The 9,515-nt window shown below is 35.7% G+C and overlaps 1 long non-coding RNA gene across 1 annotated transcript; it reads right to left on the reverse strand.

Moving 5' to 3' along the window:
• Positions 1–5,883, reverse strand: LOC147843035 (uncharacterized). Its single transcript, XR_015944701.1, has 6 exons — positions 5,835–5,883; positions 4,526–4,559; positions 3,104–3,159; positions 2,862–3,010; positions 2,674–2,750; positions 1–1,357 (listed from the first exon to the last, which is right to left on the reverse strand). It is a non-coding gene; the product is annotated as an uncharacterized LOC147843035 (long non-coding RNA).
• Between the last annotated feature and the right edge of the window lie 3,632 nt (positions 5,884–9,515).

The following is a 9,515-nucleotide window of genomic DNA, read 5'->3' on the forward strand; positions in this document are numbered from 1 at the left end:
TTAAATGTAAACATTTTATTTGACAAAATTAGCAGAATTTCACAATACACTTGTGATATTTTAGTATCACAATACACTTGTACACAATACAGTTTTGTAAAAACCTGTTGTAAAGTGCTGTAATATACTGTAAACAGCAATACAGACAAAAAATATAATAAACATGTTCAACCCTAAAACACAAGTTTTCGAAAAGGTTTGAAAATCTATCAAAAAAACTTTAAATACTTGACACTTGGAAAAAAGATACTTGAATTAGTGTAATTAAACATGCCATTGCACCAGCACCTTAAACATGGCAGCATATAGACACTCACAGAGGAACAGATATTAAGCTTTAAAGCTAATTTGTTAGACTGTGTAGTTTAGATTTTCCTACAGAAAATATCACATTAGTGTGGTCAAAAGTATTGAGTTTGGTATCAATCAATACTGAAATATTAAAAATATCCATTTTCCACCAGCATTTGAGTGCTACTGAGCTCGTTCTTAAACACCATTGATTGGCCACTGTGTTCACATGCTCAACAGAAATGACTGTGATTGGCTGTGACTGTCATAGGTTTACCATTTTTCACTGAGTCCAAACAAAGTTACACAGACACTGAAGTGTTTCAAAGCCATGTCGATAGCTGATTTGTTTAGAAGCTAACATATAAGCTATCTGGTGATGAATCGACTGATCGACAGTGCTTTGAAGTTATCCAGTGTCTTTGTATCTTTGCACCTGGTGAACAGTGGTGAAGTGTGGTAAAAATAATGACCTTCAAAGCCAATCAGTCATATCTACTGAGCATGTGAACACAATGGCCAATCAGTTCTTGCAATGTTAGTGGGAAATGGATGGACTTTTTTTTTATTTATTTCAGTACCGATTGGTACCAAACTCAATACTTTTGACAATCCTATAAATCACAATACACTTTTTTGGTAAAAAAAAAAAAAAAGTGTTTTAAACACCAAAATGCTGCAGTCCTAAATGTAACACTGCAAACAGCAACATGTTAAAAAGCAACACTTTGTAATTAAACATGCCATTATACCTGAACCTTTAAACATAAAGCACAGCAGTATATAGGCACTCGCCGAATAAAACACATTACGCTTCCCTCCCAGCAATAGCAACACACGTTGAACAAATTCAAATGCATTGCTCAAAGTCTTTGGGTAGTCCGAATTCAGTGTGTAAATCAAAGCAAAAAAAGAGACATACTGCATGTGGCAAAGTCCATAACCACTTTTCCTTCCAGTATAAAGGCCCACATTGCATCCATAATGAGGTTCTTTAGACATCTTCACATACGACAGTCAGCAGGCCAACATCTTCTGCACTGAAGTCCGACTCTACAATTACATCCTATGAATAGAGAAAGAAAAATAAGTAAAGTTTGATATTCTAAATGGCACTAATAAAGCCTGTAGTGGCCAGGAGACCAAAAGCAGAGGTGAAAAAAATACAATTCCTTGTGCTTAATTTAGTAACACTTTAGTAGGAACCAATTACCCTATTAACTAGTTGCTTATTAGCATGACTATTTGTGTTTATAGTACATTTTACATTCAAATCCTTCTTATAAGAAGGCCTTGCTATGGTGCTTCTTCTTCAATGTAGACCAACACGATGGATTTGCCTGTACTGCTTCTACTAGGCTTGTCATGATAGTGGAATTTATTACCAATCCATATAGTAATTTTAAAAACATCCATTTCCTGCTAACATTTGAGCATTGTTGAGTGTCATTTCTGTTAAGCATGTGAACAGAATGGCAAAACAGTGCTGTTTAAAAATGTGCTCAAAAGTGCTTAAAATGTTAGCAGGAAATTTGCTGCTTAAAATTGCAGCAGAGATTGGTACTAAATTCCAGTATCTTGAACATGATACTATTCTAAAGGAACAATACATTTTTTTAATTAAAGAAACACTGTAATGTAATAAAACAAACTGCAGTAAAAGTACTTTTAAAACATTTTCAAGAAATTAAATGCAAATGTGTGAGAGACCAATTGGTGCTACATAATCAATATAAATATTTTGTAGGGAAAACTTAATAAATTGGGAACCGATTCATGAATGCATTTGGTTTTGCTAGATTAAAGCAGTGAGTCAAGTTTGCATTATTTAGCACACTTTTTAAAAATGTATTCATAACTATTTTTTAATAAGAAAATTGATGTTTTAGTATGGCTTTTAGAACAAGGGTGCAGCCATCTACAATCCCACAGCAGGTGACTTCACAGGGTTGGTTATAATACGGAGCATCTTTGACTTTGTGGCTTTTAATCTTTTTACATCTTAATCCAGCAGGTTCTTTCAACTGAAATTATATTTCTCTCAACATATTACATAGGTATTACACTTATTAAGATTTTTTTTTCAAGCTAATCTTCCTCCTTTTCAAAACAAGTGTGTTTAAAAATTAAAGAAATGCATTCATTACTTCACTGGCCTATGAAGCTAACTGACCCTGTGACGGCACAAGCTGCTGTATTTGCAACATAGCAATGCTCTTGCTCCAAAGGCCATAATAAAACATCCCTCCTACTTTCAAATACTTACATTAAATGCATTTGTTTTATTTTTATAAAATTGAAAATTTTTATTAATAAGTGAAGTAAACTGGAATGACTGCTTCATTTCCAGTCTAAGAAAGCAGAAACAATAATACTACTTACAAAACACATCCTGAAAATTTCTTTAGACTCATCCCTCTAAAGGACTGAAAGACCCCGGAGAACTGCTGCCAGATGACCTTGAAAAAGTAAAGACAGGTAGACATGCATTATAGCCCAATGAAAACATCAAATGCAATTTATTGCAATCAAATGCAAATTATGATTCAAAGATGATGTCACAAAAATACCTTTGAACTAACATGTTGAAAATTTCTTCTAGTTTTCTTCTGCAATTTTCTCCTGTTTTTTTTTTTTTTATTTCAATCAAACGAGCAGTGTGTGTCCAATGCAGCGTAGAACTTGGATCTCACATTTCTTCCTGATATTCGATTGAATTCTGCAAAGATCCAATCAAAACATTATTAGTCATTAATAACATTCAAAAACACAAATTCACAAAATCACACAAAGTTTTGAAAAGAAAACAAACCTTCTGCAGCACTTGCATCAGCTGGTGTTTCCTCTATGACTTCCTTCTGGATGTCACTGTTGTGCACAAAAACGTAAAGTGTTATTGACATGGCTAAGCGAAATTCTAAAACAAAAAACAGAAATCAGAAACACATGCAATGATACAATGCAATGCCATTTAGCAACAGATGTTACACTTTAACATGACATAGTTAAATGTTCTTGAATAATAAAAGCTGCCAAATACTCCCGGCGCCTGTCATCAAAAGCATGAGCTATACTTGTCACCAAACAGTAATAAACACAACCCCCGATTAAATATAATCATGGCATTGTTGCTGGTGTACCTTACTTTTATGCGCATTAAAAGTGGAATAAATATTTGTCTCAATTGATGTCTTTAAAAGGACACTGAACTTTCTGACTAGGGTTGCACGGTTTACCGGTACTATGGTAGTATCGTGATACTATGGCTCCAAGATACTGGCGGTGCCACTGTAGTTTGTAAACGGTAGTATTGTCATTAACAGTCTGCCTACAATACATAATGCTGCATGTGAAAAAGTCACTAAAATACTTACACGATTCAGCAACAATAGATCATTGTATTTTAATAGTCTATGGAGCCTTCTAAGGTTGTAAAACTGTAGAATTTGCGCCTTTTGTAGTAGCCTATTGCATATTTTGTGATGGTTCATTTTGAATCGGAATTCATTTATTTCTGTTCCTGTCAATATGATATAATAGCTACAACAACCGTGACAATCTATTAAAAAGAATGACTCATAAAGTGAAATTTTGAATTACTTTGGATTCTTATCCGATAATAAGTGTGAAAAAAGTATGATAGATGAAAAACCCAAAATAGCAACAGGAAACAATTTTTGACCACTTCATATAGCCTAGGTTTGTTGGAAAAATGCTCTTTTCTTTATGTATCTTTATTTTAATGTATTTTTTTTTTGCTGGAATGAATACATTTTAGGTGAAGAGATGTGCAAATACTTTTTTCAACAATAAGGGAATTATTTAAATTCAAGTAGGCCTATAATAACATATACAATATATTATTTCTGACATTTTTCTTTATTTCATGGATTTAAGTTATGAATTACAGTATTGCAATACTACTTGGTATCACCATACTTCAGCTGGTATAGTATTGTAACATAAATTAATGGTATCACAACACAACAACCCTATTTCTAACTAGTCCTCAGATGATTATTCAAATGGACAAAATATTCGGACTATTCTTGATCATGCAGTTCTTTGCTGAGAATTTTGTTAAATGTACTTTTAATGCATTAAACGATTTAAAATTACCCTGACACTCAGTATGGAGACAAGGTAACGTTAATAGAACAATTCATGAATATGTTCTATGGCTTGTGCGGTATTGTTCAAAAAGTTTTCTTTGATGTGTAAGTGCAAAACTTACATTTCCACTGCATATCAGCTCACAAACTGGTAGTCTGAAATAAAAAATAAATAAAGGGTATAATGATATTACAAACCAAATATGCCACTCACAATACTCTAATGGTGTGCTACAATTTAAACAACCTTGTAATTGTTCAAATTTATTTGCCCTAAATTGTTAAAAATTAGTGAAACCTTCTTTAAAAATGCAAACAGGTTTGGCAAAGCCTGTTTCTTTACAGAAAGTTTGCTTATAACAAAGGCTTGTTGATGCCTTTGTGTGATATTGAGCAAACAAAGGGATGTTTCTGTGCTTGGTTGTACGAGTTATACCACTTCATCATTAACGTTATCCATCACACATATTCAGTCGCGTCTGGTCAGATTTATTTGTCATTACAGCAATACAAACACTCAATAACGTAACGGCAACACTGGAATAAACCTTCAAAACGGCATAAAGAAAAGACAAATAGCATATAAAACAAATAAATGAGTTAATTAAATATCTCTCGCATTTTCATAAGTTTAACTTTAAGTTTCATAGGGATTGTTAGCATAAGCACACTTTAGCATCATGTGTAAATATGTATCTGCCTCATACAGTGACACGAATCGTAATCGCATCGAAATCCTAAATTACCTACGACACTCACGGGTCCATTTTGAGCTGAAACTGCTTTATAATGTTCTAAAAGCCTCGGCGGGTTAAAACTGCTGCTGCCCCGGCGATCATGGAGAAAAAAACGACTGGTCTGGTCATGAGCCGCTCGCTGACGCCGGACCGAATCACAGCTGATCTCCTCACCTGCTTCCTCCAGGTGATCTCAAAAACGTAAATCTTTAAAAAAAAAAACACGCATATTTTCGTCACAACAAGCGCCACTAAAGTTCAGCGATAACTAACGTTACTGTATTTGTAATGCGGATAAATAGGTTTCGTTTTCTTTTTTAAAAATGTAGACCTACAGCTATGTGTTAACTTTACATCTATTTGAACGGATCATTGCGCGCGCTCTTGCTCTCTCAGTGCATCATTTAAAATGGCGCGGCCCGCTCTTTTAGAGCATAACGCCCACTTTACAAATTACTACTAACTTTACAAATTATTAATAGTTATTAAAAAGGACTAAGCAGCTAAAAATAGCTTATCTAGTAAAGTAGACAGTATTGCAAATAACGTGCAGTGGTCAAAACGATTAGTCACAACATCATGGGCTATTAATTAGTTCACAAAACAGCAAACAATTTCACAAAGTGCAGGAAATAAACAGATTACTGATACTATACAAATAAAATCAAAGTAGTAATTAAAACGAAAAGTTTACCTTGATTTACAGCAGTACATCTTCTCAATATGAAATCCTGTCCTTCAATGGCGGTGCTGGGTGGCGGTTGGTTGTGACTCGGGATGGGGGATGGGAAATCACCACCCAGTACGCATGCGTAACAGCATGGCTTAGCCCTTATAAGCAATTTTACTCAAATTACATTAGTTATGGGAACTTTATACCTTACTATGTCAGCAACACTAATGCATTTCTAGTAAACTCAACAATTAGCTTAAAATTAAGTAAACACACTAGAATTTTGATAGTAAGGAATACTATTCGCATTTACAGTGTATGTATTCAGTATAACTTATTTCTAAGACAACAACAAACTCTGTACTGCATCGGACGCCATTTCTCGCTGTAAATGCAAGCCCTCCTGAGTTTTTTTTTTTTTTTTTCCTCCTTCAACCTCACTGCGCGTGCATCCTGAATGTTTAGAAACCAGTAATTCGTCCATAGCGACTGATGATTGGCTCCTGTACTAGAAGGCGGGGCTTAATTCACCATATATACAGTTATTTTCCCCCATTTAAAACTACACAACTGACATGTCTTGTGTATTCTATAGACTTTGTAAAAAATTATTTGTGAAACTTCACACACACACACACACACACTAGAGACATCAGAGATGTATTTAAGACCTTGTAAAATGGGGAATAACAGATCTCCTTTAATACTAGAGAGAAACTAACTCAGAGCAGAGCAATCAATTCCTAAAATCCTCAGTAAATGAACGAATCAAAGACTACAGCTTGGTTATTTGCCCAATTTTACCCCATTTATTTTACCATGGCTTTTAATTCCAACCCCAGATGTCTTTGGCTAACAGCCGAACAGCTATCATAAGAGCTGAATGGAGTGAGGACCTAATTAAAAAAAATAATTACTCGTTTTTGATTGCAGCAATGATTTCAGCAAAATCAGTTACATATGGTGAATTAAACTGCGGGCACTGAATGCTTAGAATGAATTGTAACCAAGTTTACATACCCTGCTGTACAGGTGCAGCTCGCTGTCAGAATGCAGTTGTTTTGCTTGTTGATGACTACCCAGGCCTTGTAAAGCTCCGTCTTCTTTCCTTGTCTTTGGCTAGGCAGATCCTCGGTTTTTAGCACTACATAGTTTTGAATCTGGCTATCCTGGAACATTGTTTCTTGCACATGACCACACAGAACAAAACTGTAGGCATCCAAAGACTTGTAGGCCTTTAACTTCTCTCTTGTAAAATCACTTGGAGTTTTAATGAGATGGTTGTATATTTGGGGCTGGATGCTTGGCCATTTCGTCTTATCCAATATCCATTGGGCGGGTGCTATCAAAAGTGCACCTGTGAGACGAACGGAACGCCGCTCACTTTAACGTTAATTTTGCTGAATAACTGCTTATCACTGGGTGACAAGCTGTTGTAATATGCTGAAAGCATTATGTAAATAATATATATAATATGTATTCAGTATAACTTATTTCTAAGACAACAACAAACTCTGTACCGCATCGGACGCCATTTCTCGCTGTAAATGCAAGCCCTCCTGAGTTTTTTTTTTTTTTTTTTTTTCCTCCAACCTCGCTGCGCGTGCATCCTGAATGTTTAGAAACTAGTAATTCGTCCATAGCGACTGATGATTGGCTCCTGTACTAGAAGGCGGGGCTTAATTCACCATATATACAGTTATTTTCCCCCATTTAAAACTACACAACTGACACGTCTTGTGTATTCTATAGACTTTGTAAAAAATTATTTGTGAAACTTAACACACACACACTAGAGACATCAGAGATGTATTTAAGACCTTGTAAAATGGGGAATAACAGATCTCCTTTAATACTAGAGAGAAACTAACTCAGAGCAGAGCAATCAATTCCTAAAATCCTCAGTAAATGAACGAATCAAAGACTACAGCTTGGTTATTTGCCCAATTTTACCCCATTTATTTTACCGTGGCTTTTAATTCCAACCCCAGATGTCTTTGGCTAACAGCCGAACAGCTATCATAAGAGCTGAATGGAGTGAGGACCTAATTAAAAAAAATAATTACTTGTTTTTGATTGCAGCAATGATTTCAGCAAAATCAGTTACATATGGTGAATTAAACTGCGGGCACTGAATGCTTAGAATGAATTGTAACCAAGTTTACATACCCTGCTGTACAGGTGCAGCTCGCTGTCAGAATGCAGTTGTTTTGCTTGTTGATGACTACCCAGGCCAGAGCAATCAATTCCTAAAATCCTCAGTAAATGAACGAATCAAAGACTACAGCTTGGTTATCTGCCGAAAAAGTGTGAAGTATAGCAATTTATTATGCAATAATTGGCAGACGAATGCTGTTAATGTTAAACTGTATTGTGAGTGTGTGGAATTTTTCACACCACGCTTAGCCCTGGCTTGTATTCAAGAGCTGTTAAGCCTTGTTTACCAATAATAATGGACAGATTGGTTAAAATCATGAAAACTATAAAATAAAATAAAGTATAAAATAATGAAAACTGTGAGGGTAGCTCACTTACAATTTAGCCTTTTATTGTTTGTAAGTGAAACAAGAGCAACATTCATGTTCATTCAGCTTAGTCACTTTATTCATCAGGGGGTGCCACAGCAGAGTGAACTACCACTTATTCCAGAATATGTTTAATGCAGCGGATGCCCTTTCAGCCTGCAACCCAGTACTTGGAAACACCCATAAACTCTCATATTCACACTCATACACTACGGCCTATTTAGTTTTTTTTAATTCACCTATAGCACATGTGTTTGGACTGTGGGGGAGAGCGGAGCACCCAGAGGAAACCTACACCAACATTGGGAGAACATTCAAACTCCACACAGAAATGCTAACTGGCCCAGCTGGGACTTGAACCAGCGACTTTCTTACTGTAAAGCAACAGTGCTAACTACTGAGCCACCGTGTCGCCCCCTTAAGAGGAAAATTATGTTCAATGTTACCAAGAGTACTTCGGTAACTTATTCAGACGATTGGATTACTTTTAAGATTACTCGTCTTTAATGTTATTTATGAAATATGTACTATACATACTTTTGTTTTTTTTTCCAGGGTAAATATTGTAGATTTTAAAGTTTGGGAATCCTCTAATTATATTTATTTATTATCTTTTTTTTAATTCTTTTTTTTTTTCATCAATAGTTTTTAGTAATTTGCATAATTATGACTTGTCTTATGTCCCCTAATCTCCCTTGAATTCTGACCCTACCATCCGAATGTCGCAGCAGAAACCGTGGCTCATCAGACCAGGCGATGTTTTTCCAATATTCTATTGTCCAATTTTGGTGAGTCTGTGAATTGTAGCCTCAGTTTCCTGTTCTTAGCTGACAGGAGTGGCATCCGGTGTGGTCTTCTGCTGCTGTAGCCCATCTGCCTCAAGGTTGGACGTGTTGTGTGTTCTGTGATGCTCTTCTGCAGAAGTCTAGCTGGTTTTAGCTGGTCATCTCCCGGCCTGATCAGCTAAGACCAGGCTGGAAATGGCTGGAAACTAGCCTGGAAGTGACCAAAACCCCTCTAAAACTAGCCTGGTTGACCAACTAAAACCAGCATGGGCTGGTTTAAGCTGTTTTTTTTTTTCAGTAGGGTGGCCTGATGTTGAGTTCTGACGTCAACCCGATTTTCTTTTTCAAACAAAATGCAACAGAACATGACGTTACTGTACAACGTTAATTTG

This window comes from Danio rerio, chromosome 7 (genome assembly GCF_052040795.2).
Source record: "Danio rerio strain M-AB ecotype USA chromosome 7, GRCz13ab, whole genome shotgun sequence".
Taxonomy (NCBI): Eukaryota; Metazoa; Chordata; class Actinopteri; order Cypriniformes; family Danionidae; genus Danio; species Danio rerio.